This window comes from Equus caballus, chromosome 14 (assembly GCF_041296265.1).
Source record: "Equus caballus isolate H_3958 breed thoroughbred chromosome 14, TB-T2T, whole genome shotgun sequence".
Classification (NCBI taxonomy): Eukaryota; Metazoa; Chordata; class Mammalia; order Perissodactyla; family Equidae; genus Equus; species Equus caballus.
In genome coordinates, this window is record NC_091697.1 from 80,988,822 (window position 1) to 81,012,569 (window position 23,748).

The 23,748-nt window shown below is 33.5% G+C and overlaps 1 pseudogene; it reads left to right on the forward strand.

The window, feature by feature from the left end:
- Window positions 1-527: 527 nt before the first annotated feature.
- LOC100073204 (protein BTG4 pseudogene) lies at window positions 528-22,781 on the forward strand (annotated as a pseudogene).
- Window positions 22,782-23,748: the final 967 nt, after the last annotated feature.

Genomic DNA, 23,748 nt, shown 5'->3' on the forward strand with positions numbered 1-23,748 from the left:
AGAGATTTATTAAAATCTTGTGTCAAATTTCGTATTTTAAGATGAGATGAAAGATACCTCCATTGCCTCTTGAAGGATTAATTTTTTACTTTATTTGGTGAATAATCATGCTTTCACCTTTATATAAAATTCAAATAAAACATTAAATATATGGGACACTGTTTTTTATTTAATGAAAGAACAAGAATCAAAGTGTTTCTTAAAAATGTGATGGTCAATCTCATTTAAAATGAGATAAATGGAAATGTGGTAAGCAAAATACGGCCTCGTGCCCCAAACAGGTCCATATCCTAATCCCAAGACTCTGAATATATTCAGTTTTACGACAAAGGGGTATTAAGGTTTCATACAGAATTAAGGTTGCTACTCAGCTGACTTTAACATAGGCAGAGCACCCAGGGTTATCCAGGTGGATCCAATTTCATTGCAAGAGTACTTAAAAGTAGAAGAAGACAGAAGAGTGAGTCAAAGAAGGATGTGAGCACTGAAGAAAGGCACAGAGAGATGCAACACTGCTGTTATTGAAAATGGAGGAAGGGAGCTGTGAGTCAAGGTGTGTGGGCATTATCTGGAAGCTGGAAAGGGCAGGGAAAGAGCTTATCCCCTAGAGACTACAGAAAGGAGGGCAGCATCTGCTGATACCTTCAGTTTCTTTTAGCCCAGTGAGACCAGCGTTGGACTTTTTTGTAAAGAACTATAAGGTAATAAATTTTTGTTGGTTTATGCCACTAAGTTTGTTGATATTTGTTAAAGCATCAATAGAAAATGAATACAGTACATCATACTTTTTGTATGACAGCAGGAAAAAAGTGGACAAAACACTGTGTAAGCCTATATATAGTATATGCATATGTGTATATATATATATGTTATATATATATAACAATGTGAATTGACAAAAACTTTAGTTGAGCCAATTTGACAATACTGTTCAAAATTTAAAATATGCAGTTTGTCTCTCTCTAATCCCATTTCTGGGAGTTTATCCCAAAGTTATATTTACACGTACAGAAGATGATATATGTACAAAAATATTGATTTGAGAAATTTTTTAAACTTAAAAAATTTGAAATAACCAAATATAAATCGAGATAATTGCATTATGTGCCTTTGTGTTTCTGTGAGTATAGTGCTTTCACAGACTATAACAGCTATAGCTTCAGAGAAAGACATCTTGGCAGATGAAGATAGAGTTGCAGGTTAATTACTTTCAAAAGTGTAAATTTTTGAAAATTTGAATATTGTACCATGTATACCATTATACATACATACGTTCATTATACTATCATATCATGCATAACACCTTATTAGAAATCAGTTGGTGAATTTAAGAGTTGACATCACATAAATTTCAGGACTAACGGATTGAGATTTTTTTAAAAAGGATACAGACGTGTGGGTGAGTCGGAAACTTAAAGTATACTTGCTCTTCTAACTCTGGCCATTCTAGCTCTGGCTCTTCTAACTTTTTATTGGGGCTAAACAGCTTTTCTGACCGGGAGATGAAATTGCAACAACAGTTTTCTTTGTTACGAGATTAGTGAAAAAACATAAGTTGAGTAAACAGCAAATAGAAGACTTTGTAAAACAGTTGATGACAAACTTGTTTGAAACATACAGAAGTCACTGGTACTCTGGTTACCTTTCTAATGGGCAAGGCTTCAGGTATATCGGGATAAACCATTAGAATAAAGATCACATCCTAGAAAGGGCTCATGCTGAAAGTGAAGTGGATTTTTCTCACCCTAGACTTCCGAAGGAGAGGAGCATTTAGGTAGATCACTTTGAAGTTTGCTATAGGTATGGTGAGAAAAATCATCTATTTACAGTTCTTCTTTTAAAGGCAGATGGGAGGAATGAGGACTCTCCCAGCAAATCAGTTATGTTCTTGGTAGAGCCAGATTAGACTGCTCCTCTGCCACTTCCTTCAGTGAAGAAAGTTGTAACAAAGAACCTCAGATAATTCCTGAAGTCAGCAATCCAAAGAGTATTTGTCAGATTGAAAACTTGAAACGACTCTTTTAATATTGGTTCCAAATCACCCACAAAAAGAATATGGTGATGGCCATATGGGCATCCTAGGGAATGTTTATCAAGTGTTGTATAAGAACCCTGAGGGTCATAGGCCTGTTGCTATACACAGGGTGGGCAGGTACCACTGGGTCAAGACAAACTGGTAATATACAGCGGCTGGGCATTTGGTAGGATAGAGCTCAGAGGAGCTGCTTTATTTTCTCTAAAATGAAACAGAAAATGTAACCACAATAGGGACAAGGGTACATGATGGTGAGTCCTCTCAGAGATCTTGACTATGTTCTTAGCTGTACTTTTAATTCTTATTTAATTTTATATGACGTTTTCATGTTAACACTAATGAATCTACTCAATAAAGTAATAACAGAGTGAAGATATTGACCTGTGATAAGATTCAATGAATTGTGAAAAGTAACAGTTTAAATAAACATACTATGTTTTAAAATTAAATTTTAAAAAAAGGACACAATATAGTATTAAGAGTTTCGAATGATTTAGAAATGCTTGGACAAAGCATAAACATCCCTATATACTTCAATTAATAAGGATTGAGATTCATTAACACAAATATACCTTCTAAGTCAAAGTACTCTTACAGCTCTTGAAATTCTTGCCACATGATCACAAATGCTATGATTGAATAGTGCTCTGAAAAAAACTGACCACCACAACAGGCAAGATCTATATAAAATCTTTTATATTATATTTAAGCCCAATTCTGGTAAAATTTTTCTCTGAAAACTAAAGCGGAGATTTTTTTAAAGCAATAAATTTTTCGCATAAAGAGTTAGAGTTAGGAGAGCTGAACCCTTTCCTTGTCCATGCCTCCTCCATGCTTTCAGAGAAAGCAATTTTAAGTGTGTCACAAGGTCAACTGTGGGCTATAAAGTAGAAAATCCACATTTTTCCATCTTAGTTTCATTGCAGAATTATATGATTTCATAGGAGAAAAGGAGATGAAAAGGAGAAATGGCATGTGCTCAGCTTTAGGCCTGATTAAAGGAATTAAGTTCTAGCAACATATAAAAATGACAATTACTTACCATTAGACCTAAGAGCATCTGAGAGCTGGAAGGAAGCATAAATGTCTGCTTGCACAAACTTGTCTTTGTATTATGGGTTAGCTACTGTCATCCCCAGTGGTTTAGTCACAATCAACCAAACAACTACAGGCAAAACTGGAGCTTGAATACATTTTTCTTTCTTCCCTAGTGGACTAAGCATCTCTCATATTTGCCTGCCCAGCATCAATTAGTTTGAGGAACTGTCTCTATTCTACTGCACATGTTTCTGATGTCTACCTGTTACAGACCCTCAGAAGCAAAGAATGGACTTATGACCTAAGTTTTCATTGGGGCAGTTTTCTTTGGGGAAATTTTATCGCGGTAGTGACTTATTGGGATAGTAGTCTGTTTGAATTTAATCATGTTGGCAGTATCTTCAAGAAATTTCTCATGAGTCACAGCTTTTGAAAACTGAAATTGCTATCCTTTCACGCTAGTAGTGAAACAATTAATCAAGTTTTACCCTAGGTTACCTGAAAACGTGGGGCTCTGAGAATGTAACTTTGGAGTCTAAGAAACAGCTCTTGAAAATCAATTTAAAGGAAATTAGAAATCAGATCTGGAGGTGGGGTGGTGGTTTAGGGCAGCACTGTGATAGATAGATAGACAGGCAGACAGACAGACTATGGATGAGTGGATGAACAGATGGCCAAAGAATGAAAGAATGACTGAGAGAATTCTTGGCACTGTATCAAAATTTTAACCTCAAATAATTAATAAATAATCAGGATTTTTCTTGATCATGGACTAAATATTTTTTATTCTTGTATGAATAAATGATAAAATTAAAATCAAAGATTGACTCTACAGATTACAACCACCCATAATCTCTCATGTGACATTAAAATTTTGATCAGGACAGATATAACATTAACAATTGGAATGACTTCTGACCCTTCTGAAACAGACCTGAATTTACCTGCTGAAGAAGGTATTTGTCCTTTCTAGAGGAAGGGCAGTAATCCCCTTACAAGGAAGCCCATACTGTTTTTCTGCTGAAATGTAAGGTCTGTCAAAATGCAGAATCAGAGGAGAAAGAAGAGAGGAATAACACATGGAATCGTAGGAACTTGATTTCATCAAATATATGGGGAATATGTGTATATGTGATTTTAAGGGTGCTCATCAAAGAAAACTGAAACATGTCTTTTGTTCTAGCTGAGATTTCTTTGTGGTTCTCTTGCTAATTTCTACATTTAACTTGCAAGCTCAGAGTCAGATGCTACTCTAGTAGTTTGGTGGGTTGGCCAGCACAAAATCTAAAATGGGCCAGTTTAATAAAAACAAATTAACGTAAGGCATTTTTAACAACATAGAGTATGGAAGTCAATGAATTGAGGAACAGAAATTGATTTTACTCTATCAGGTATTATTGGCCTCTCCCTGCCATTGCTATACCCTCTGAAGTGGCCCAGAAGAAATCTCTTCAACTTCGCCATAAGAAGTAGACCAGTGTGATAACGGCCAAAAGTAGTTTAATGTAAATATAACAACTGCAGTTTAAATACGCAGTTTATAATGTATTACAACATAAATGCTTGTAAAGTCCCAACTCGGGTTAGCATGTTTAATATTGCCAACATCCCAGATGCTGTCTGTCTCGTACACCAATCTGATTTCTCCACCACTCTCCACTTAAACGAAATCGGTGTCTTATATTTATGGTAATCATTTCCCTGATCTTCTTTCTACTTTACCTGCGTAAGCACTTGTACCTCAATACTATACAATAGTTTATCTGTTTCTGAACTTTAAGTCAAATCACAGCATTTATTATTTTGTGTCCAGCTTCTTTCACTTAAATTTTCCTCTTTGAAATCTATTTTTGAACATGTAGTTGCACACTTTCCCTTAGCATATACACTTCCCTTAGCGTATATACATTGTAAGCATATACACGATATTGTTGACTATTGGGTTCTTTCAATGTTTTGGTTGATAGAAATGATGTTACTACAGCAATAGTCGAGGCCGTTGTTCCTCTCCCTGACAGCACTGGGTGTCATCAGACTTTTCAATTTTAGCTTTCTTGATGGATGTGAAGCTATATTTCATTTTTATATTAATTAGCATTTCCCCAATTGCTAAGAGATGTATTCATTTGGACATTTTACTGTAATTATTATCTTACTTTGTTGTTGCATCATAAATATTTAAAGCATTATGGGTACCAGCATTGTGTCAGATCTGTTTGTTGCAAATATCTTCTCCGACTCTGGGGGTTACATTTTCAGTCAATTAGTCATATTTGGTAGTGTATAGAATTTCTTAATTTGAGTGTTGTCACATTTCTTCTTCTTTTCCTTATGGCTTGTGCTTTTTATAGCTTGTTTAACGAGCACTTTCTATTCCAAGTTCGTGAACATAATCTCATCTATTAAATTCTAGAAGTTTGAAAGCTTTGCATTTTAAATGTAGTTCTATATTCTACTTGGGATTGAATTTTTGTATGTGGCATAGGGTAGTGTTTGAGGCACATTTTTTCCCCATATGGATGTCTAATTGCTTCATTACCATTTACTTAAAAACAATGTAGAATGCCACTTTCACCTCAAATCAAGGACCAATTTATGCAGAGGTGTGTTTTGTGATCTCTGGTCTGTTCCATTGGTCTGTATGTTTATCTCTCTGTCAATATGATGTCTCCTTAATTACTATAGATATAATGACCTACACTGTTTCATTAAAAAATAAACCATCCTTGTTTCTCTTCTTTAAGAGTGTTTTGGCTATTACTGGTTCTTATTTTATATAATTTTTAAGGAATAGCTTGTCAGTTTACACACAGATACAAACAAATGAGCTGTGGTTTTGATTGTGTTATATTGAATCTATACTATGTTTATAGTGATGCCCATCTCTATATTTCTAACTCTCCTAATGCGTGAAAATGTTATGCCTCTCCACTTAGTTGTGTCCTTAGTTCACCACAATAATTGTTTAGACATTGTTAAAAGCAATATTAAAATTTTGGTATATTTACTCCCAAGTGACATTTTTGTTACTATTGTGAATAGTCTTCTTAACATTTCATTTTCTAAAATTTTGTTGCTGAAAACAAAAAATGTTTTATAGTTTTGGAATTTATGTTCAGTAAAGAACATATATTTAAAGTATATAATTTGAGTTATGTAGATTAAGCCAATTTTATTCTAACATTTATATAGAAACTTAAAAAACAGACAGCTCTCCCTGTCTTCGGGTTCCACATCTGTGTATTCAACCAACTCATATTGAAAGGCCTATGATGGTTGCATCTGCACTGAACGTGCACAAACTTTTTTTGTCATTATTCCCTAAACAATACAGTATAAGAACTATTTACATAGGATTTACATTGTATTAGGAATTATAAGTACTAGAGATCATTTAAAATATACCAGAGGATGTATATAGGTTATATGAAAATACTATGCCATTTTATATAAGGGACTTGAACATCCATGGATTTTGGTACCTGCAGGGGTCCTGGAACCAATCCCCTGCGGGTACTGTGGGATGATTGTATATGTAAATGACATAATACACACATTGAGTTTTCCCATCAAAGAGCGGGATGTCTCTTTAGTGATTTGTCTTTTTAAAATTCTCTTAGCAGTGTTTTGTAGATTTCAGGGAATAGATCATCTGTATTGTCTATAAAATTACTGATGCTATTTTAAATCATTTTCTTTCTCTATTTTTCAATTTTTAATTTTTGAATATAGAAATAGAATTAATGTTTCTATATTGACTTGATCCTGCAAAATTGTTAAATCAAATATCTTAGCGTTTTTTGGTGGATGCCTTGGAATTATCTACATAGGCAATTTTGTTTTCTGATAATAAAGTTAGTATTACTGCTTCTTTCCTAATTTGTACTTATTTTTCTCACCTTATTGCACAGGCTAAGGCCTCTGGTGAAATGTTGAATAAAAGATGTGAGTCCACACCTTTGCCTTTTTCTTGGTCTTTGGGTGAGAGCAGTGTTTTGCCATTGATAAAAGTTTGATAAGAGGTGTGGAGTTTTCATAAATGCCTTTTGTCAGCTTGAGGAAGTTGTCTTTATTCCTATTTTTCCTAGTGCTTTTTATTATTAGATGTTGAATTTTGCTAAAACCTTTATCTGTACCTACGGAGATGATCACGTTTTTCTATTTTTTTTTTCAGTTTGTTGATAGAGTGAATGAAAGTAATTGATTTTAAAATGTTGTATCAAGTTCGCATATCCAGGATAAAATCCACTTGGTCACAATATATTAATTATCTATATATTGAAATTTGACTTACTAATATTTTGTTAGGAATTTCTAAATATGTTCGTGAAGGATATTGGTCTATAGTTTACTCGTAATGCCTTTGTCTGGTTTTGGTATTATGATAATTCTGGTCTCAAAGAAGTGTTAGAAAATGTTTACTTTCTTTTATTTCCTGAAAAGAGTATGTTACAAATTTATTTCTCTCTACATGTTTTGTATAATTTCCCCATGAAACCATCTAGGCCTAGAATATTCCTTCTGGAAAGTTTTAAACTACGAATTCAATTTGTGTAACATATTCATGACTATTCAAGCTATCTGTTTGTTCTTGAGAAAACTTTAGTAGTTTATGTCTTCAAGTGATTTTTCCATTTCATTTAACTGTGGAATATATTACCATAAAATTTTTAATAATATTTCTTTATTATCCTTTATATGCCCTTCGGATGTCGAGTGACATCTCGCTCTGTCATTTTTGATAGGATTAGCTTGTTATTTCTCTTCTTGATAATTCTGGCAAGACATTTATCAAATGTATTGATCTTTTCAAACAATGAGCTTTTGTTTTTCTTCTATTGTGATTGTTTTCTATTTCACTGATTTTTGCATTTTAAATATTTCTTTTTTCTGGTAGCATAAGGCTTAGTCTGTTCTTTCATCTCTTATTGTGAGAAGCTTATGTCATGAATTTGAAATTGTTCTTTTTTTCTAACACAAATATTTAGAAGCTTTAGCTACATTCCACTACTTTGAACATATCACATTTTTTTTAATTTTGTTAAAAATATTTTGTAGTTTCTCTTGTGATTCCTTCTTTGACCCATTGATGACCTAGGAATATATTGTTTAGTTTTCAAATACTATGTTAATTTCTTTGTCACTTTCTCTTACTAATATCTAATTTATTCCTGTTGTCAGTGGACATGCTTTGTATTATTTTAATAATTGTAAATTTATTTGTGACTTGTTTTATGGGAACGAATGTGGTCTATCTTGGTAAATGTTCTGCGTGCACTTGGAAAGAGCACCCTTTATGTTGGCATGGGGTAAAGTGTTCTATCATTGCAGTTAAGTCATAGTGATTGACATTCTTTAAGTCTTCTATATTTTTACTGATTTTCTGCCTTATTTATCAAACGTGGTCTTGGAATCTTCAACTATCATTGCAAATTTGCTTATTTCTCCTTTCAGTTCTATTAGTTTTTGTTTTATATTGTTTTATGTAAGGTTTATACACATTTACACATTTAGTTTTGTTGCGTTTTCTTGTTGAATTGACCTCTTTATTAATTGAAGTTACCATCTTTATTTCTTGTAACATTTTATGCTCTCAAATCTATTTTGTTTTGCCTTAATATGCTAGTCCAGATTTCTCTTCATTAGTGTTAGCCTGGCATATTTTTTTCCGTTCTCTTTTATTTAACCTGAGTTTGTTATATTTAAAGTGAGTTTCTTGTAGACTCACTTTTCTAGGATTTCTAGACACCAAGGCCTCCCTGACTCTCTTATAAAATCAGTTGCTTGCCAGACTCTTGAGCTCCCACTCACTCTCCTTGGCCTGAAACTCTTTCCAGGCAAAGTGCTGTGTTAGTCACAGGGCTCTTCTCCTTCGTTCCCCTTTGCTCATGAGTCACTGCCTTGTGCTTCCTGTTGACCAATGCCAAAAAACTGTGTTTTCCTATCTTTTGGCTGTTTATCATGCGAGGCTGAATATGTTTTCTGTTATCTTATATGGTATGATAAGATATAACAGATTATAATCCTGTTGCTATATTTTAATCTTGGGATATTTGAAAGATTCAGATTTTCAATCAGACTCACACAATCCAGAGATCTTACCCTGTATTCAAACTTACTACTTGTTTTAAGAGTATAAGCAATTGCAATGTATGGGAGAAGATGTCAAGGAGGAGCAACACAGCTCGCCATTTAATTTTGGGCTGTCGTGAGAGTGTTTTTGACCAGGTTAACATGTGAAGTCTCTAAGGAATATATGCAATTACACAGTTTTCATAGAGGAGTCATTTTGGACATGAAAAAATTCCACTTTCTTCTTAATTCACATCTGGGATTGAAAAATTATGGCCCACTGTGTGGCCAAATGTGACCTGCAGCTTGAACTAAGAATAGCTTTTATATTTTTAAACTATTGTTAAAAAAAAAAGGAGAATATGTAAGAGACCATATGTGGCCTGCAAAGCCTAATATGTTTACTATCTGATCCCTTTAAGAAAGAAGTTTTGTGTCAGTTTATGTGATAATCTATAGATTCCATAAGGAATATGGCAGACTAGATATATACTGTCACAAGGATTCTCCCACTAGAAAACACCATTTGTTTGTTTGCCGGGGGGTCTGTCAGTATTTTTAGATTTGTCTAGGTTACCTTCTTTATTTCCTGAGAACATAATCTCTGTACTGTAAGGAGAAGCAATGGACAGATTACAAACTTGCTGAGTAACTGTGTCTTTCTTGTAAACATGACTATATTAATTTACTAATTTGAATAATTGATCTATGGGTTATTTTATATTATGTAAACAGCATATAAATCATAAACATTTGTTTCCAATCTTCACATATTTTTTCAATTTCTCATTTTACTGTACTGGTTAGAACCCTCAGTAGGGTATTGAATAGAAGTAGCAGGAAAGGGAAAAAAAATTGTGTTTTCTGATATTTTCCTGAAGAGATTTCCCAAGAGTTAATTTTTTAATCTATTCATAGAAGCAAATTTTTCTTTTGTCTCATTAATAGAAAAGTAGAAAATTACATTGAAAATGTCCTTTTTAAAGTTTCTATTCATTTACCTCTTTTGGCTTAATTTGCAATTTCATATGTAACATTGAGAGGGAAAATTAGAGCATTATTTTCAGCCTTCTTTCTTTTTTGAGTATATGCATTAAAGGATAGAAATTTCCTTTTAAGCGTGACTTTGCTTGCATGCTTCATATTCTTATGTGTAGCATTATTGCTGCTACTGAAGTCAACTCATTTAAATATTGATAGCTTTTTTGCAAATTCATTAGGATTTTATACATATATGATCACTTTTCTGCAAATAAAAATTGTCTTTATTTATTCATTAAAAATTTTATACTTTTTTTATCTCTTTTCCCCGCCCTCCCTCCTTTCCTTCTTTTATGCTTTATTGCATTCTCTAGAACCTACAGAAGAATATTAAAGTGATTAGAGTTGAAAACTTGCTTTGTTCTCAATTTCCAATGGTAAGGAAAAGTAGCATCTTGCTATTAACATGTGTGCTTGAGTCCTTTATTATTGATATTGGTAATTTCTGCTACATCTATTTTTATCTTAAGCTTTCCTTTTAATAGCTTATTAATTTCAATTATCTTTTGAAAGGACCTGTGTTTTTTGTTGATTATTTTGTTTTGTTTTACTATTCTTTGCCCTGTTCTATTTCATTGGTTCTTTTTTTGTTATTTATTCTGTTAAATTTGGATCTCTCTCTTTATTAAGGTGGAGGTTTAAAAAAAATTCAAACATGCTTTTAATGATAAGCTTTAATACTATGAATATCCCTTTGAAGCAGCTTTAGCTGTGTTCCACACATTTTGATATACTTTATCTTAATCTTCATTGTAATATCTTTTATTTTCCTTGTGATTTCTTCTTTGACCCATGGATATTAAGTGATGTACTGTTAAACATTCGAATATTTTGGAATTTTAATTGTGATCAGAAAATTTACTCTGCATGATTTAAATTGTTTTAAATTTATTAAGACTTTACTAAGACTTAAAAAAAAGAAGCCAGGCTATGATCTGTATCAGTGTGTGCTACTTTTGCACTTGTAAGGATGGGTATTGTGATGATGTTGAGCGAAGCATTCCATATGTGTCTGTTTGGGTCTGTTAATTGATGATATTGATTAAGTTTCCTATATCTTTACTGATTTTTTTAAAATCTACTAGTTATTTTTGAGAGAGAAGTTTTTAAATCACCAACTATATTTATGGATTTTTCTGTTTCTCCAATAAGTTTTGTGAGATTTCACACATATGATTTGTACATATCTGTATATACATATTTGTACAAATCTGTACATATTTGTGATTGTTATGTATTCTTAATGTATTCACTTTATCATTAACTATTCCTCTTATCACTATACTATTCTTTGATCTTGAGTCTAAACTACATAATATTAATATAGCCACTCTAGCTTCCTTTTGACTAGTGGTGGCATGGTATACATATTTTCCCCTATTCTTTTACTTTTTACATGTCCGTGACTTTGTAGTTAATGAGAGTTTATTTTAGGCAGTATAAATTAGGTATCAATTTATGTTCTTATTTAGATGCTTTGTCTTTAATTGGATGTTTATACCATTTAGTTCATAAAATGGTTATGTTTAAGCATATCACTGGCTATTTGTTTTCTATTTGTCCCATTTGGCATCTGGTTTTGCTTACTTTTTTCTCTTTTCCTTGTATCAATTTATTTTTTAAAATTCCTTTGTATCCTCACTATTGAGTTATGAAATAGAATAATATGTGTGTGTATAGGTGGTTGCTCTAGGGTTTTCATTACACATTTTTATCTTTTAATAATCTACCTTAAAATAATATTGTACCACTTCATGTATACTTTAGTGCTTTACAACTATATAATTCATTTCTTCATGTATTTGTGCAATTGTTATATTTTCACTTCTACATACTTATGAACCCCACAATTTATTGTTATAGTCTCAGTTTAACATTCCGTGTTCTTTAAATGATAAATGCCTTATTTTTACCCAAATATTTATTTTCACCTGTGTTCCACATTTACTTTTTGTAAGTAGAAATTTTTATATGTTATATGTACTGGTTAATTTTATGTGTCAACTTGTTTAGGCTATGGTGCCAGCTGTGTCATGAAACACTAGTCTAGATGTTGCTGTGAAAGTATTTTTTAGACGTGATTAACACTTATAATCAGTAGACTTTGAGTAAAGAGGATTACCCTCCATACGTTGATAGGCCTCATCCAATCTATTTAAGGCTGTAAGAACAAAGACTGAGGTTTCCCTAAGAAGAAGGAACTGTGCCTGAAGCCTACAACTTAGAAACTATGCCTGAGTTGACAACCTAATGGCCTGACCTGTGGATTTCAAATTTAATTATGGACTCAAGACTGTAACATTAATTCTTATCTGCATTTCAAGCCTGCCGAATTTCTCTATGGATTTCAGACTTCCCAGTCCACATAGGAAACTATGTGAGCCAATTACTTAAATGAATCTCTTTCTCTCTCTCCCTCTCAGGAGAACCCCACTGATGCAGTATCATTTTCTTTCTGTGTGAAAAGCTGTCTTTAACATTTTCCGGAGTTCATCTGTGTTGCCAATGATTCTCTCAACCTTTTCATTCCCAGAAAAGACTTTATTTTACTTTGATAAGATATTTCCACTCTGTCAAGAATTCTGTTTTGACAGTTTTTATTTTTTCTTTTAGTACTTTAAGTTTGTCTTTCAATTGTCTTCTGGATTGCATAGTTTTTGATGAGAAGTCTGTTGTAATGATGATGCATATTCTTCTATACCCAATTCTTATTTTTTTGTTTTGGGCTGCTCTTAAGATTTTCCCTTTGTCTCTGTTTCTCAGCAATTCATTTATTATGTTCCTCAGCAGGTTTTTCTTATAATCATTCTGGTTGGGATTAGATTCTGCTTAGGATTCAGTTTCTAGGATGTGTGTTTTCATAGTTTATAACATTTTCCACCATTATTTCTTCCAATAACATTCTTGTATATGGTCCTCCCCACCTCCCACAGCTTCCCTTGTCCTCTGAGTCTGAGAATCTAATCAAATATGTTATACTGCTTACAGCTTAATTTCCTGATACCTTCCCTCAAGCCACTGATGCTCTGTTCAGTTATTTTTCAATGTTTTTTCTCTATGCTTTATTTTTAATTTCTATTGCTATTAGATTCAAGATCACTGATATTTCTTCTTCCTTGTCTTATCAGCTGTAATCTTGTCCAGTGGAGATTTGTTTTTGTATTATATATTGTACTTATGATCTTTAACGATTCAATTTGGGTCTTGTTATATTTTTTCCTTATCATATTTATATATACTTTTACATCTTTGTGCAAGGAGTATATCTGTCATTGCTTTCAATTTCTTTCTGCTGATTCCATCATCCCTTTCATTCCTTGGTTCTTTTTTTATTGGCTGCTTTTTTTTCCTCCTGACTTTTGTTCTCTCTTCTTCAAACATGTAGTGATTATTATTAGATTTTAATTGTTGAGTGCTGTAACTGGTTTTATATCTTTAAGGAGTGTTGGCCTCTTCTTTCAGGCAGTTAGATTGTTTGGTAACCAGTTGGATCACTTCAAAGTTTGTTTTAAAGCTCTTTTTTGTGTGGTTCTATAGTTGGCTTTATTCTAGGGCTGAGGTCTTCTAAAGCATAGCACTTTTAGTTTTCTAATGAATGTCTTGTTTATTAATGTCTCTCCAGTTTGGTTGGTGAAAACTAATAATTTCCAGCCCTGTATGAAGTCTGAGAATTGTTAATCTTATGATTATTAGGTAATTGTTTCTTTTTCTGAACTTTTTCTTGTCTACCGTTGATTGCTTTCATTCTATCTTTTCACAGACTGGTCTTCAGCCAAAGATTCAGTGGGACCCCATACAGATTTCTGGAGTTCTTTCTTTGTTTAGCTCCCTCAACTTGGCTAATCTGTCATACAGGTTCTAGCCATTTGTCTTTCCTGAACTCCATTCTCTGTATTCTATTTCAAGAGACACTTCTATGTTCTGTTTTTAATTTCTCGCCATGTGCCATTGAGAATTGTTTCACGTCCCAAAAGTGTATACAATGATAAGGCTGACTGAATTTGTTTCCCTTTTCTCGGGCATCACAGTCTTTTGTTGCCTATTGTTTAATGACTGAAAATTGTTCTTTCCTAAATTTTGTCCAGATTTCTTTTTGTTTATGGTGGGATGGTAATTAGGGATCATTTCATTCCTTCATTGCTGGAAAAGTCGCATGCATTGTTTAAAAAATGCTTTGCTTATTTTCCAAAGTGGCTTAGTCTGTTCAAGCTGGCAGAACAAAATATCACAGACTTGGTGGCTTAAATAACAGAAATGTATTTTCTCACAGTTCTGGAGGCTGGAAGTCCAAGATCATGGTTCTAGCAGCTTTCAGATGGCCACCTTCTCACTGTGTCCTCACATGGCCTTTGCTCTATGGGAACATACTCCTAGAGTCTCTTCCTCTTCTTATAAGGACACCAGTCCTACTGGATTAGCGCCCCACTCTTTTGACTTCATGTAACCTTAATTATCTTATGAAAGCCTTATCTCCAAATATAGTCACATTGGGGATTAGGGCTTTAAGGTATGAATTTGGGAGGGATACAATTCAGTCCATAACACAAACATATAAGAATATTCTAATTATGTATCTATGTAATTAAATACTAGCTTAATTCGCAGAATCTTTATGATATCAATTTTTGAAATTTTTCAGGAATTGCCTCATAGCTCAGGATATGGTCCTTTTCTAATCTCTTCTGATTCTGCACAAAAAATAAAGTTTATCCTGTAGTTTTTATGTCTACTGATTTGCCAACTCCATAAGAGTCAGGAGAGGCTAAAGTCTCTGGGGCACAAATGGCCCCAGAAGATGAGATCAGTATCCAAAATTTCTCTTTTCTCCTTGATCTTGGCATTGTAATTCTTCACTGCATTGTTAGCTCTCTGATTCCTTCAAATGCCAGCCCCCTAGTTTTTCTGATTGTCCTCAGTGGAGCAACTGGTCTGAATTACCTTGTCATCTGTTACAAAAGCATTAAAAGGACTCCTTACTCGCTCGTCTTTTCTGGTTGGAGATGCTGATGAAAAAGTCAAATTGAAAGGGGCTTTCTTATCTCAATACCTATAAAAGGAGGGAGAAATGCATAATATCCTCTTAGCTTTACCCTAAAATACATGTGTCTAATTTCCCTGGGTAACTCTATATTGAAGGAGAAACACTGCAGTAATATGGATTTCTAAAACCATGTTAATATCACGACCTTTTTAATCTGTCAGTCAGTGTGAAGACATATGAGACAGGCAATTATATAAATCCTGATCCGTTTGCTTCTGGTTTTTAAAATGAGTCTTGAATTTATCCCATGCTTGTTTCCCCTCATGCTTACAATATTTCTGTTCCATATACTATTGCTACACAGCAAATTATGGTACCAAAAAACATTTTATTATCTTCATGGATTTTGTAAGTCAAGCATTTGCATGCAGCACATAGGGATGGCGTTTCTTAGCTCTACAATGTTTGGAGCTTCTACTAGAAAGAATCAATAGCTGGCTTATTTTACTCATCTCAAGCTACTGAAAAGCTGTACTTATGAAACCTGGGTTCCCATTTGTCCCTGAGGAGTTGGGGCAAATATGTATTGAAAAGTCATAGTCTGTTAAAGGCCATGAAGAATTATGGTCTTTGTGATCAGACAATGATTTTCAGAAGGCTAATCCAGTAATGCGTTTAACCAAACCCTTTCCTTTAATGACACTTCAATTTTATATTTTCAAGTTTTACATCATGGATGCATTGCCTTCTCCTTCAGAGGGGAGAGATGCATTATCCTATAAGCTCCACTACGTAGTGTTGTGAACAAGGAGTATTATTGATGGACCACTGGTTCTGCTATCTTACTGTTGCCAGGAAGACATTGAACCAACTATTCCAAAAGTAATCTGAATATAGTTAATGTAGTCTTGAAGACTGAAGGCTAAAACTCTTTAGCTAAAAACTCTTAAAACAACTCAATTGCTTATCAGGAAAGTTTTTTGTAATTACAGAGCCTTTGATAGTTTACCAGGAGTTCACAGTACTCAAAGTTATACTTTACCTGAATGCGTTATTAAGGTTTGTTGGTGTGTTTTTTTATGTTATGCATTAGTCAATCCAAAATTTTCTCCAACAGAAAAATTTTATAGCCACACTCAGTGACAAATACATGTGTTTGTCTTTTCTGCATTTTGAAACAAACACAGAATAATTTTATGATAAATATCTTCTGTTCATGGATATTTCATTAGTTTTATACCTTGCACAGGCAGGTTCTTATTAGATTTCTAAACTTTCACAGGGAAATTTCATTCCTTATTAACCTCAAATTACTATTAAAATATGAATCTACCTACAATATATAGCTGGGTACTTTTCAGAGAATATAACTTCAAATTTTCTATATTATGCTTCTCGATGTCAAGATAACCCTTCCTTAGCAATATAGAAGGAACCATGTAGCTTCCATTTGGAGATGGTTCACGACACAGCTACTGAGGAAAGCCATATCCCTGATTAAAACTCTTCTGACCATGACTGCGTAGACTATGAAGAAATTTGAAAAAGGAGATTGGTAGATGACCTAAAATGAAAGAGAGTATTTCAGTTTGCGCCATTCAACATTCCATAGGAGTTTGCTATTGTTCAAAATTTGTCATTTTTCAATTTCTGGTTTTATGTTTATCTTATAAACTTCTATACATCGAATAATTTATTTGGGTGTAATTTGAGATAGATAGTAAATTAGAGTGATTATAGACTTAATCTTTTAAGTTGGTATATTTAAAGCCAGATTTTGACCCATTTTGTATGCTTTGAGAAGCAATATCTGGACTACCCAAGTGTTTGTGTCAAGTTTTCCAAAACTGTAGTAACAAGTGTCTAGAAGGTGGCCAACCCAAAATTTGGGCAGCTTTCCCTGTTATGCAATTCATCTCTTCTTTCACAAAAGACCTCTTTTAGATCATTCATAGATTTAACCAAATCCAAAATGTCTTGCTGAGCTCCAGCTTCCTTAGCTCATCCTCTTGCCTCCTAACAGTTTCTTTCATGTGGCCAAAATGAAATATAATTAAAAAAAAAATTCAAGTTTAGTTATCAGGTATAAGGGAGAAAGAAGTATGAATATTTTGCTATGGAGTTTAGCCTAATTATATTGGTAAAAATTGGGGCTTTACTTCTCTACTCAAGCTCACTGGTGACATCAACTGTCAGCTGTGTGGTCACAACATATTTCCATTCAAAAATTTTATTGTGATTTTATGTGTTATTCCTTGCGAATATCCCTTAAGGATCAAAAGTTAGAGAGGGGGGGATATTATTACAGGCAAGACTCAGGTATTCCTGGTTCTCTGAACATGTTAATTGTCTAATACTTCATTTATCTGTACATTTTAAGGCATATTAAGTACGTCCAAATTAGTGTTTTTCTTTTTCCACTTCCTAGAGGTGTAATGAAGTGAGCACTGAATAGATTATCTCAGCTTCTAATTTTTTTCTATAGTCTGGATGAGCTAGAGTTTACATCTAGACTAGTACTATTATAAATCCAGGGGAAAAAAGCACCCAGAAACATAAGGGATAAAAAGAAAGGTAAAAGACATGGAATTATACATCCCCCGACTTCCCTAATAGGTTGAATAGAAAAGCTTCTAAAAAACATATCCAAACTGTTATCAACTGTTATCTCTTATGAGAAAACTGAAGTTAAGGGTTGGTGACCAAGCGTTTACGGTAGGATTTGGTTTTGATTTTCAACTTTGCTGTTTGAATACTTTTACACTGAATGTATTTATATATTCCTCCTTAGTTAAAAAAAAAAAAAGTAGGGGGCTGGCCTGGTGGCACAGTGGTTAAGTTTGCACATTCCGCTTCGGTGGCCCGGGTTTGCTGGTTCGGATCTCAGGTGTGGCCATGGCACCGCTTGGCAAGCCATGCTGTGGCAAGCATCCCACATAGAAAGTAGAGGAAGACGGGCACGGATGTTAGCTCAGGGCCAGTCTTCCTCAGCAAAAAGAGGAGGATTGGAGGCAGATGTTAGCTCAGGGCTAATCTTCCTCAAAAAAAAAAAGGAGAAAAAAGTAAAGTATGAAATATAAATATCTAGGGAAATAGCAGCAATCATAACAATGAAAAGGATAGCGATCAGGTTATTTTGCTTTAATTTCATACATTTTTGTGTTTACTTTCCTTTTACAGCTAGAGTGTATTCATTCATATTCGCAGCACTTACTTTTTAATACTTTTTAACTTGACATTGGCAGGTCAAGTTTCTTTCCTTTCCTCTCTTTCTGGCTTTTTCAGATTGAATTACTCACCTCTGTTTCAGACAGTGAAGTCCTCTGTTGTTGCCTATCTGACACATTAATAATGTCAATTGAATCCAAGATGTAAGCTATATTTTTAGAGTATGGTAGAAAATACTGCGGTAAGCTACTAATCTGTAAAAATGCGTTTGACATAGCAGCCCTATGGAAGGTATCCGTGTCATTATTGAGTTCATTCATGGATTGGCTCATGTTCCTGCCTCCTGAAAATTGCCAATGAAATAGGGCTTTATTCATCAGACAGCCTTATTTTTTTTAATGAGGAAATGTTGGTAGGTGTTAATGTATTTTAGAATGTACAATGGTAAAAACAGTTTGTTTATCGATATTACGTAGGCCTAAAGATTTTCATATCTTTTGCTAATGTAAGATGTTTCTAGCATTTAGGAACATGAGTTTAGCAGAAGAAACATAGCAGCTTAATGTGTATTAATACATTTCGAGATAACTCAACAGCGTGCAACTTTCCATCTTTTTCATGAACAATTAGGAATTCTCGCATTTATAAATATATCTGAGGAACCAGTATAAAGGGAAGAGGAGTTAGTCCTTCTTAATAATTAGTTAAAAATTTAACAAGAATTTACTTTTGTATTTACCCAATGAAAATATATTTTGAATGCAAATATAATCACAATTTTTGTTTTCAGAATTTTTACTTGCTATTCTGCTTGAAAACACCTCTGCACAAATGAGCTCATTGACAGGCCATTCGTATTCAGATCTCAGCTAAATTGCCAACTCTTCAGAGAATTCTTCCTTTTAGAAATATCCCTTTCTTCTCCTTCCCCAATCCACAGCACCATTTAGCAAATTTTCTTCTAAATCTTTAAAAACTTTTACCACTCTTCCATTATCTCCTTGGTATCTTTTATTTACTTGAGTATTTTTTGTCTCTTAAAATAATATTTAAGCACTATAATAGTAAAAAATATACTCTTCTTTGTTTATTCCTGTATCTCCATTATCTAGAAGAACATGTAATATCAAGTAGCTACCCTAAGGATATTCTTGAATGAATATATTTTAATTATTGAATAAATACCAGCAAATAGGTAGCAAGTCCAATATCACTCTACTGATGTGCCCTGCCCTCACCTTGTCTAGATTGTATTTCATCACAAACAAAACATTAGGCTTTTTTGCGGTGCCAACAGAGATGGTCAAACTATAACCATCACTGAGAGTTTTCTCAGTTGTATGGTTGGCAGATGCTGGCTTCCACAACCATGCAAGTGCTGCTGCTCTGTGTTTTACTGAAGTTATGTTTATCTAGCTCCCTGCCTGGTCTATCAAAATCCTTCTGGGAGGGAATTTCTGCATTCACTTCCCCCTGCACTGAGGAAACATTGAAAACAGGTGAGAAAATTTCAGTATCTCAAGTAGCCAGCATTTATTTTGAGAAACTAAATGTTAAGCTTCTAAATTTAGATTCTGACTAATCTAAACTCGAGATTCTAAATCAATTTTCTATTTTCAGTATTATTAGCTGACATATGTTTATATTTCACACTGAGCAAGGATGTTGGGCCAGCAAGTTTTCTAAATATTTATGTTCTTATTGAGGTACTTCCCGTCAAGATTGCATAATAAATAAATGCTATGAAGCACTTACTCTTCCCTAAATAAATTTGGATAAACAAACATAGATGTACATGTACGTGTAGATACAGAAACAGTAAGCGTAGACAGGATACTAATTTTTAAGATGTATAAAATAGATAGCAGGGCTCAAAAACAATAATCATATAGAAAGGAACAGAAATTGAAACATAGCAAACAATAGAGAGAACATGAGCTTGCCGTGCTCTAGGTGTGGCAGTAGGCAGTGGCATCTAAAAGTTCAGTTCCGGACAAACAAAGGGAACTAGAAACACTGTACAGGAGATGGGAAACTAAATCCAGTCTTATTGCTTGAAGCCTGTGTCCAATCAGAGTCTATGTCAATGAGTGAAAAAGTATAATTGATTTTATCTCAAATTAAAAAAAAAATTTAAGATACGGATTCTCTTGCAGTTGTAAAAAATAATAGAGATCCCATACATTCTTTCCCCAAGTGATACCATCTTGCAAAACTATCATATCACAATTAGGCTGTTAGCATGAATACAGTTAGAATACAAAATATTTCCATCACTCCAAGGATCCGTCATGTTGCTCTTTTACAGCCACATCAGGCAACCACTAATCTGATCTTCATCTCTATAATTTTGTCACTTCAACAATGCTAAAAAAGTTAAATCACATGCTATCTTTTTAGGATTGACTTTTTTCACATAGTATAATTCTCCGGAGATTCATCCAATTTTTTGGGCATCTCAATAATCTATTCTTTTTTATCGCTGAAAAGTGTATTATGGTATGGATGTACCAGTTAGTTTAAACATTCATTGTTCCATTGAAGGGCATCTGAGTTGTTTCCAGTTTTGGGATCTTATAACAAAGCTGCTAAAAACATTTGGGTGCAGGTTTTATGCTAACACAATTCTTTGTTTCTCTGGGATAAATGCCCAAGAGTGAGATTACTGGTTTTATGGTCATTGTATGTTTTGATTTAAGAAACAGGCAAACTCTTTAAGAGTGGATCTACCATTTACCTTCTGGCCATGTAATGTGATCTGCTTTTCTCCACACCTTTGTCTGCATTTGGTGTTGTCATTGTTTTTGTTTTGTAAAAAAGGTTTAGTCATTCAGATATGTGTATATTGACATCTCATTGTGACATTTACTTGCATTTCTCTAATGGCTATGATGTTGAATATTTTTTCATGTGCTTGTCACCTGTATATCTTTTTCTGTGAAAAATCTCTTCATATAATTTGCCCACTTTCTAATTGGATTTTTTTGTCCTTTTATTATTGAGTTCTGTCGATATACTATTGACATAATCTAGATACTAGTCTTTGTAAAACATGTAGTTTGAAATATGTTCTTCCACTTTGTAGCGTGTTTTTTTCATCTTTACACCATCTTTCACAGAACAAAAGTTATTAATTTTTGAAATACAATTTATCAGTTTTTCCTTTTATATGTTATACTTTGGTACCAAGTCTAAGAACTTTTTCCTAGCCCTAGATTTCAAATATGTTCTCCTAAAATTTTTATAGTCTCATGTTTTACCTTTTAGTCCATGATCAATTTTGAGTGATTTTTCTAGGGTGGGAGACTTCATTTCTTTTTAACCTGTAGAGATCCAGTTCTTCCAGCACCATTTTTTTTTAAAGCCTGTATTTTCTCTGCTGAATTGCCTTTACATAGTTGGACATATTTGTTTCACTGTATTTCTAGGCTCTTTGCTCAGTTCCATTGATCTAGATGTCTATCCTTTCACCAATACCACACAATCTTGATTATTGTGGCCATGTAGATTTATATGAATTTGCATAGTCTTGGATGAGTTATTCTAGTTCTGTTGCTATTCCATATAGTTTTAGAATAATCTTGTGTATAAAAAAAAAGTGTGATTTTTGAGAGCAACTGTGTTAAAACTTTATATTAATTTGGAGAAAATGGATATCTTTAATATATTCCATTTTCCCATCTGTAAAAATGGTGTGTCTCTTCATTTATTTAGATGTTTGGACTCATTCATCAGCATCGTGATTTTTCAGCATACAAGTCCTGTACATGTTTTGCTATATTTACACCAAAGTATTTCATTTTCTTAAGCGGCTGACATTGTAGATTTAATTTTGGTATATTTGTGGTTGTTGGTAGAGTTTTAAAATAAAATCTTTTGTTTATCATGTATCATTTATCCTGTGACCTGAATGAACTTGCTAATTAGTTATGCATGCATGTTAAATTTCTTAAGATTTTGTGTTTAGATAATCATGTCATCTGCAAATGGGGGTAGGTTTATTATTTCTTTTCTAATATATATGACTTTTATCTCCTTTATTTGCTTTATTAGACTTCTAGAACTTCCAGCTCTATGTCGAATAAGAGTGCTGACAGTGGACATCTTTGACTGTTAATATTTCGGATTATATTGATTTTCAAATATTGCACCAGTCTTACATTTCTAGAATTAGCTCCACTTGGCCATGGTGTATTATTCTTTTTATATACAGTCATGTGCTGCATAGCAAGGTTGGGGTCTCTGACAGCCCACATATATGATGGTGGTCTCATAAGATTCTAATGGAGCTGAAAAATTTCTATTGCCTGGTGATGTCATAGCATTGCTCAAGTTTGTGATGATGCTGGTGACAGCTCCACACTTGTTACTGTCGCTGAAGACCTTCTGGTGGGACAAGATGTGGAGATGGACGACAGTGATATTGATGATCCTGACCCTGTGTAGGCCTAGGCTAGTGTGTGTGTTTTGTGTATTAGTTTTTAACCAAAAAGTTCAAAAAGTAAAAAAAAAAATCTTAATGGAAAAAACTTATAAAATAAGGATATAAAGAAACTGTGTTTGTATGACTGTACAGTATGTTTTAAACTGTGTTATTACAAAAGAGACAAAAAGTTAAAAAAACTAGTTTATAAAGTAAAAGTTACAGTAAGGTAAGGTTAATCTATTGTTGTATGAAGACAAATTTTTTTAATAAATGTCTTATAACCTAAGTGTACAGTGTTTCCAAGGTCTGCAGTAGTGTACAGTAATGTCCTAGGCCTTCGCATTCACTCACCACTCAATCTGACTCACCCCGAATCTTCCACCTTCTAGTCCTGCAAGCTCCAGTCATGGTAAGTACCCTATACAGGAGTACCATTATTTTTAATCTAATTTACCGTATATTTACTGTACCTTTTCCATGTTTAGATATGTTTAGATATACAAATACTTACCATTGTTACAATTGCCTACAGTATTCAGTACAGTAACATGCTGTATAGGTTTGTAGCCTAGGAACAACAGGATATATGATATAGCCTAGGTGCGTAGTAGGCTGTACCATCTAGGTTTGTATAAGTGCACTCTGTGATGTTGCCACAACACTGAAATTGCCTAATGACACATTTCTCAGAATGTTTCCCTGTCGTTAAGTGATGTGTGACTGTACTGCTGAATTTTATTTGATATCTTGCTAAGGAATTTTGTGCCTATATTTATTATGGATATTGGCTTGTATTCTTTTTGTATTAATTTTGTCTGGTTTGGAATCAGGAAAATAATAGATTCTTAAAATAAATTGGAAGTGTTTCCTCCTGTTTTATTTTCTAGAGGATATTATATAAAATTGGTGTTAATTCTTCCTTTAACATTTGATCGACTTCTTCAGTGAAATTATGTAGGCCTGAGAATTTATTTGGAGGAACTTTTA